We start from the raw sequence: 8,359 nt of genomic DNA on the forward strand, positions 1-8,359 counted from the left end.
TCATTCACAAGTACAAAAATACCATAATAATGAAAAGGGCCTGAAGCAAAAGTTTGGGCCCCCGATATAGTGAGTACGTAGTAAGACCCATCCATCCATCCATTTTCCAACCCGCTGAATCCGAACACAGGGTCACGGGGGGTCTGCTGGAGCCAATCCCAGCCAACACAGAGCACAAGGCAGGGAACCAATCCCGGGCAGGGTGCCAACCCACCGCAGGACACACACCCACACACCAAGCACACACTAGGGCCAATGTAGGATTGCCAATCCACCTAACCCGCATGTCTTTGGACTGTGGGAGGAAACCGGAGCGCCCGGAGGAAACCCACGCAGACACGGGGAGAACATGCAAACTCCACGCAGGGTGGACCCGGGAAGCGAACCCGGGTCTCCTAACTGCGAGGCAGCAGCGCTACCACTGCGCCACCGTGCCGCCCACACGTAGTAAGACCCCCTTTGGCAAATATGACAGCTTTGAAGCACTTTTTGTATCCAGCTAAGAGTCTTTCAATTCTTACTTGGGTATTTCCACCCATTCGTCCCTGCAAAAGGCTTCTTAATTCTGCAAGATTCTTGAGCCATATTGCATGCACTGTTCTTTAGATATCTCCACAGATTTTCAATGAACTTTAGATCAGGGCCATGGCAAAACCGTAAGCTTTCACCTCCGGTGGTATTCTGTTGTAGATTAGTGCAAGACACATGACAGCCTGCATGGAGTTTGCTAAAAGACACCTGAAGGACTCTGAGATGGTGAGAAATAAGATTCTCTGGTCTGATGAGACCAAGATAGAACTTTTTGGCCTTAATTCTAAGCGGTATGTGTGGAGACAACCAGGCACTGCTCATCACTTGTCCAATACAGTCCCCACAGTGAAGCATGGCGGTGGCAGCATCATACTGTGGGGGTGTTTTTCAGCTGCAGGGACAGGACGACTGGTTGCAATCGAGGGAAAGATGAATGCGGCCAAGTATAGGGATATCCTGGACAAAAACCTTCTCCAGAGTGCTAAGGACCTCAGACTGGGCCGAAGGTTTACCTTCCAACAAGACAATGACCCTAAGCACACAGCTAAAATAACGAAGGAGTGGCTTCACAACAACTCTGTGACTGTTCTTGAATGGCCCAGCCAGAGCCCTGACTTAAACCCAATTGAGCATCTCTGGAGAGACCTAAAAATGGCTGTCCACCAACGTTTACCATCCAACCTGACAGAACTGGAGAGGATCTGCAAGAAGGAATGGCAGAGGATCCCCAAATCCAGGTGTGAAAAACTTGTTGCATCTTTCCCAAGAAGACTCATGGCTGTATTCGCTCAAAAGGGTGCTTCTACTAAATACTGAGCAAAGGGTCTGAATACTTGGGACCATGTGATATTTCAGTTTTTCTTTTTTAATAAATCTGCAACAATTTCAAAAATTCTTTTTTTTGTCTGTCAGTATGGGGTGCTGTGTGTACATTAATGAGGAAAAAAATTAATTTAAATGATTTTAGCAAATGGCTGCAATATAACAAAGTGAAAAATTGAAGGGGGTCTGAATACCTTCCGTACCCACTGTATGTGTGTGTGTATATATATATATATATATATATATATATATATATATATATATATATATATATATATATATATGCACACAAGTCAGCCACAACATTAGGACCACCTGCCTAATATTTAGTTGCCCCCAGCCCCACTGCCAAAACCTCTTTGACACGTCAAGGCATGGACTCCATAAGATTTGCAAAGGTGTCCAGTGGTATCTGGTAAGATGTTTGCAGAAGATCCTTAAAATCCCAAGTTCAGAGGTGGGGCCTCCATTGATTGGACTTGTTTTTCCAGCATATCCCACACACGCGCAATCCGATTGAAATCTGGGGAGTTTGGAGGCCAAATCAACACCTTGAACTTTTGGTCATGTTTCTCAAACCAGTTAGGAGGTACTTGTCAAAGTAACATCCAAATGAATGCCAGGACCCAAGTTTTCCTGGCAGAATGTGCATCCTGCTGCCATCACTTACTGAGGTAAATGATGCACACACATACACACACATCCCGCTGGTCATATGATCTCAAAGAAAATGTCATTCATCATACCAGGCCACCTTCTTCAATTACTCCATGGTCCAGTGATGACGTCCATCTGACCATTTTAGATGCTCTCAGTATCGGCACACTGTCAAGTCAGTCCACAACTATTCAGCCCCATATTCAGTTAACGGTGATGCACTGTGTGTTCTGACACCTTTCTCTCATGGCTAGCATCAAGGTTTTCAGCAATTTGTTGTACAGTAGCTCTTCTGTGAGATCAGACCTGACAAGCTAGCTTTCACTCCATACATGCATTAATGAGACTTTGAGCACCCATGACCCTGTCGCTGGTTCACTTGTCCCTACCAGGAACACTTTCTGTAGATACTAACCACTGCATATCGGGAACACCTCACAAGACCTGCCATTTTGGAGATGCTCTGGTCCAGTTAATGCGTGACCATTTGGCCTTCTTCCAACACATCACCTTTTGTTTTTTTTTTTTTGACATTGGAGTAGGTTAAGTGAACCAGCAATGTCTAGCGCCTTACCCACTTCTTCATATGATAATAAAATTTGTCTTCGAAATATGGAAGGAACATAAGAAATATGACAAATGAGAGAAGACTATTCAGTCCGTCAAGCTTATTTGTTTAACTAATAGCTAAACTGTCCCAAAATCTCATCCAGATACTTTTTAAAGGTTCTAAGGTGTCTGCTTCAACTCCATGACTCGGTAGTTTATTCCAGACTCCTACAACTCTTTACATAAAGAATTGCTTTCTTGGCTTCACATCTAAATGCACTTCCCCTTAATTTCCACTGGTGTTCTCAAATTCGTGATTCACTGTTAACTTGAAAGAATTCTGCTGGATCTAGTTTATCAATGCCTTTGAGAACTTTGAAGAACTGGATTTGGTCCCCAAGTAGTCTTCTCTGCTCAAAGCTGAACAGGTTTAATTCTTTGTCAGACTATGACATGCCCTTAAGTCCTGAGATGTTTTTGGTGGCTCTCCTTTGCACAGCCTCAAGTACTGCTATGTTTTTGTTGTACTGTGGTGACCGGAATGGTACACAGACCTTATGGTTTACTCCCATGGTTTCTTTATTCAGTGGTATGCCAGTGTTAAGCAGCTGTACATGTTATTCACTCCAGAGGACCACACACTGTCAACTAGAATCTCAGTATCTATCACCGATATCTCATCTTGGATGAGCAAAACCTCCAGCTCAACCTTGAAAAGACAGACCATCTTGATATCACGGCTCTTCTGTCTATTCTGCTTGACTTATTAGCACTAACACCCGCCAAGGTGGTACGCAACCTTGGAGTTGAGAATGATGACCAGCTGTCCTTAATGGCCACATTGCACCCGTCTCTCAGTCTCGCAGATTCACTGTATACAATATCAACAAGATCAAGCCATATCTGATGGAGTATGCAGCACAACCTCTAGTCCAGGCTTTGGTCTCGTCATGTTTGGACTCTGCTGGCAGGTGTACTGGCATGTGTCACCAGGCTGCTGCAGATGATTGATAATGCAGCAGCATGTTTGGTGTTCAACCTATCAAGGCGGGTACATTTCACTTCTCTCTTCAGATCACTACATTGGCTCCCTTATCTGCATGTATTAATTTCAAATCATTGATACTTGCCTACTGAGTAGTCAATGGTCATCACCTATATGTATGGAGACTTTTGTGAAGTCCCATGGTCCTTTTTGACCACTAAATTTTGCTGATGAATGGCATCTGGTAATGCCAACTTTGCATGGTAGTATCAAATCTCAATCTAGGGGTTTTTCATGTGTAGCTCCTAACCAGTGGAACAAGCTGCCTACCTCCATTTAAAAACTCTGACTGCCTCTGTGTGTTTAAGAATTGTTTGATGACTCTCTTGATCTGCAAAATTTTAGGTTTTTGACACCTAGGGTGTGCAACTCACTGGCATTTTGTTTGAGATCTTCACTTGTGGCAATCAATTTTGTAGCCTTGTACTGTCACACTTGTTCCCAAACAGTCCCCTAGACTGATGTGCACTCAATTATACTGACCTCTTTTGTAAGTCGCTTTGGATAAAAATGTCTGCTAAGCAAATAAACGTAATGCCTCTTGTTGTTTCCTTAGTAGCCTAACTCCACTTTCTGACGGTAATCATGGAATTCATTAACAGTGCTGGCTTTAATTCAAAGAGCTGCTTATTGTAGCTGCCACTTGCAGTTTCAGCCCTTTTCCAACATTTTAGTTTATTTGCTTGTTAACATCATTAACTTCCATTGTCATTAGGCCGCTAGCATTTAAAAATGAGGTGTAAATGGCAAGTAAGCAACAGAAGAGTAAATGACTGGTAAGTGAATTCAACAGTAGAAAATTCATGCCCCCATTTTCTAACGTATTTATCGCCTTCAATATTGCAGATAAAAACCGAAGAACGAGCGGGAAATTAGCCCGCTATACAAACTAAACATTGTGTTGAGTTTATGAGGGAAATAAAAAATATATAGGACCTGTAGGAATTTCTAATAAGACAGAATGAGAGCAGAAACAAAACTAATTTAACTCTATCAGGGCAGATGTTGACTTTTGTCGAAACTCAGGGGTAGAGGACGGTAATCTTCTGTAAACTGCAGCAAAACTCACCGTTACGTTTTAATTTGACTCTCTTTGATAGGGGGAAATTTAGCTTTGTTGATTTCACCTCGGCGGCATGGTGGCGCAGTGGTAGCACTGCTGCCTCGCAGTTAGGAGACCCAGGTTCGCTTCCCGGGTCTCCCCTGTCTGCGTGGGTTTCCTCCCACAGTCCAAAGACATGCAGGTTAGGTGGATTGGCGATTCTAAATTGGCCCTAGTGTGTGCTTGGTGTGTTTGTGTGTGTCCTGCGGTGGGTTGGCACCCTGCCCGGGATTGGTTCCTGTCTTGTGCCCTGTGTTGGCTTGGATTGGCTCCAGCAGACCCCCGTGACACTGTGTTCGGATTCAGCAGGTTGGAAAATGGATGGATGATTTCACCTCGATTCCCTGTGCGTACGTAAGTAGCAAGGAGCAAACATCTGGCGAGATTAAAGTGAATGCGCTAAGCAAAATACTCCGTGGAAGACATTTTGCGTATTATCACTGAATCAGACTCTGACCTGTCGGATTCTGATTTTGATGCAAGTGATCTGGAGATGGAGATCGAAAACAAAAGTGAAGCACCAGCATCAGCTGATCATGGCACTGAACACTTTGGTGTAGCTAATTCGCCTACAGCAACATTCACCTGGGTGGACCACCACTTATGATGACAACAGGTACAAACCAGATTGTGTTGCACAGAGACTGCCAGGCAAAAACAGCCTTCCCACCACACCACACATTCCTGCTGCCCATCGAGCTACCCCTGCACAGCCACTGCTGTCACAGGTGCCAAACGTAGCCACAGCACGCAGCAACAGACATTTTATGTTGGTTTATGCGTGAAACCATTGCTTTGTGAGTTTTCTGGAAAAAAAAATATTCAGCCCTCAAAGAGTTAAGAATTAAGAAAAATCCAGCAGTCTTGGTGGCCTTCCTGGACATTGTTTGGGGACTCCAGGGATAGGGTGACAATATTGTGTGGGGGTGATCTGGAAGCCGAGGTAAGAATAAAAGGGTGGGCTACAATGAAGGAGAATCAGAAACATGGGAAAGGTGCTATGTAAATATTAGGGATGCACCGATACTGGTATCGGCCTCGATACCACATTTTCTAAAGTACTCGTACTCGTTTAAAGTCCCCCGATACCGGGGACCGATACCATGGTCTGAGAAATGTCTATGTTTGAGCGGCGTGTAAGGGGTTAATCACAGGCGCCGAGTGCCCGCCCCCAGGCCCCGGCTGCAGCTCAGAGCGGGGAGAAGGCGAGGCGAGACATGTCAGCCGTGTGGAACTATTTCAAAGTGAATGAAGACGACAAAACAAAGGCGGACTGCAAATTGTGCTCAGCGAAATTGTCCAGAGGAGGCTCAAAAGGTAGCGCATTTAACACAAGTAATTTAATGAAGCACCTAAAATCCCAACACGACAACGAGTACAAAGAGTTTACCCACGCTTCTAGACCAACACAACCCACACTGCAGCAAACTCTTGCAAGACGAGAGAAAATGTCCAGAGACAATCCACGTGCTGTGAAAATAACACAGGCAATTATCGAGTACATTGCATTGAGTGACCAGCCACTCTCGGAGGTAGAAAATGTGGGATTCCTGCATCTCCTCCATGTTCTGGAGCCCAGATATGATGTCCCAAGCCGCCGCTACATGACTGACACGGAGCTGCCTAAACTACACGACTCCGTGAAAAAACATATCCACAGCCTACTGCAAGCCTCCTCTGCGTTTAGTTTCACCACGGATATTTGGACAAGCAGTGTTAGCCCCGTGTCACTAATAAGCCTAACCTCCCAGTGGATAGACGAGAGTTTCACGCCGCAACGAGCCATATTACATGCGAAACAATTCCGCAGCTCGCACACCAGCCAGGCTATAGCGCATGTGTTTGAGGAAATGCTCCAGACATGGGGTATACCTAATCATGTTTTTATTAAGTACTCGGTATCGGCGAGTACTGAAATGCAAGTACTCGTACTTGTACTCGTTTTCCAAAAAAGTGGTATCGGTGCATCCCTAGTAAATATAATGTATTATTATTATTAATAGTAATAATGAAAAACTCATAAACATCTCTGGGCTGACATGGTACAATAAAGGCTCACCTGATAACCCATGGGATGGCTAAGCCACTTGTCTACACCAGGAATCCCAATTGCTGCCTCAATTTCCTCTTACATGAACCAGAGTGGCTTCTCTTCCTCTGACCAGATGAGCCTTGGCCACTCACTCTACTTCTGACACCAAACAGGTAAGATGTTAGCACACTCTCGGTCTGCTAGCTTTGGTTTGAATCTGGGGATGATTAGTTACTTAGTTTCAGTTCATTAGTTCAGCTGGATTTCACAATGCAACCTTTCAAGTAAACTAAACATATCAATAAACAGGCAGTCATCAGTCATTGTCCAACTCGTTATATCCTAACACAGGGTCTGCTGGAGCCAATCCCAGCCAGCAAAGGGCGCAAGGCAGGAACAAATCCCGGGCAGGGCGCCAGCCCACCACAGGGCACACACTAGGGACAATTTTTTAGGATCGCCAATGCACCTAACCTGCATGTCTTTGGTCTGTGGGAGGAAACCGGAGCACACGGAGGAAACCCATGCAGACATGGGGAGAACATGCAAACTCCACACAGGGAGGACCCAGGTCTCCTTACTGCGAGGCAGCAGTGCTATCACTGCGCCAACATTTATTGGAATATTGAAACACTGGGGACTCACCGTCGCATTTCCAGAATTATTAGCTGTATGAGCAAAACACCTTTTACTAACAACTCGGAGACGTTTTGATGATGATGCACTACTACCCATGTTATGAAAGGGTCATGTTTCACGTACAAAAGAAAGTGATGTATACACTGATGTGGATGTGATTCTTTTTTTTATTATTGATATTAATTAAAAGCAAATAAATCTCCATACAATGAAATAAAACTTAACAAAATCAAAACTCAACACTGCCCATTTTTTAATAGTGGACATGTTAGGCGAGCTTCATTAACTGCAGAATGTTACGTATTTCCTCTCCAGTAGCCACCCTAACCATAAATGAAACCTCGATTTAATTTATCTCAAATCACGTGCCTACTGTCTGAACTCTGTTACTAATGTTCATTTTGGAATGTCTGATCAACATTTCCTACCTTTGTTAGAGTTGGTGCCCCTCCATATCCGCATCGTGCTAGAAAAGCGATCACCTTGCCAAGAAGTCCCACCTGCGCGCCATGCACTTTCGTGGTGTAAGATTAGTGGGTTTGATCTCATAGGGCACTGCTGCCCCCCACCTCTGTATGTACTTTGATCGACCCAATCACAAGTGAATTTACAGCTTTTTTACTTTCTCGTATACAAAGTATAGGGAAAGTCTTGTAATCTTCCAAAGATTCGATGTCAATATTTTGATGAATCTATTCTGGACGTTTAAGACCTCCCTGACTTTTTTGTTTTATATGGAAAGTATTGGAATCCTGCAAAAAAAATCAGTGTCGCGAGTTTGATGAATCTCGGCGTTTTAGTCCTCGAGTCCGAAAATGGAATTATGTGTGTATGTAAACACGATAACTTGAGTACGCATTCACATAGGTCAACCAAATTTTGCAAGTATTAGGTACAAAACGTAGATTTCTAGCAACGTTTGGAGTATTTCCGTTAACCCGTTATTCATGGAGCTGCAGAGTCCGATTTATTCAACTTTACT

Source organism: Erpetoichthys calabaricus, chromosome 16, assembly GCF_900747795.2.
Source record: "Erpetoichthys calabaricus chromosome 16, fErpCal1.3, whole genome shotgun sequence".
NCBI lineage: Eukaryota > Metazoa > Chordata > Cladistia > Polypteriformes > Polypteridae > Erpetoichthys > Erpetoichthys calabaricus.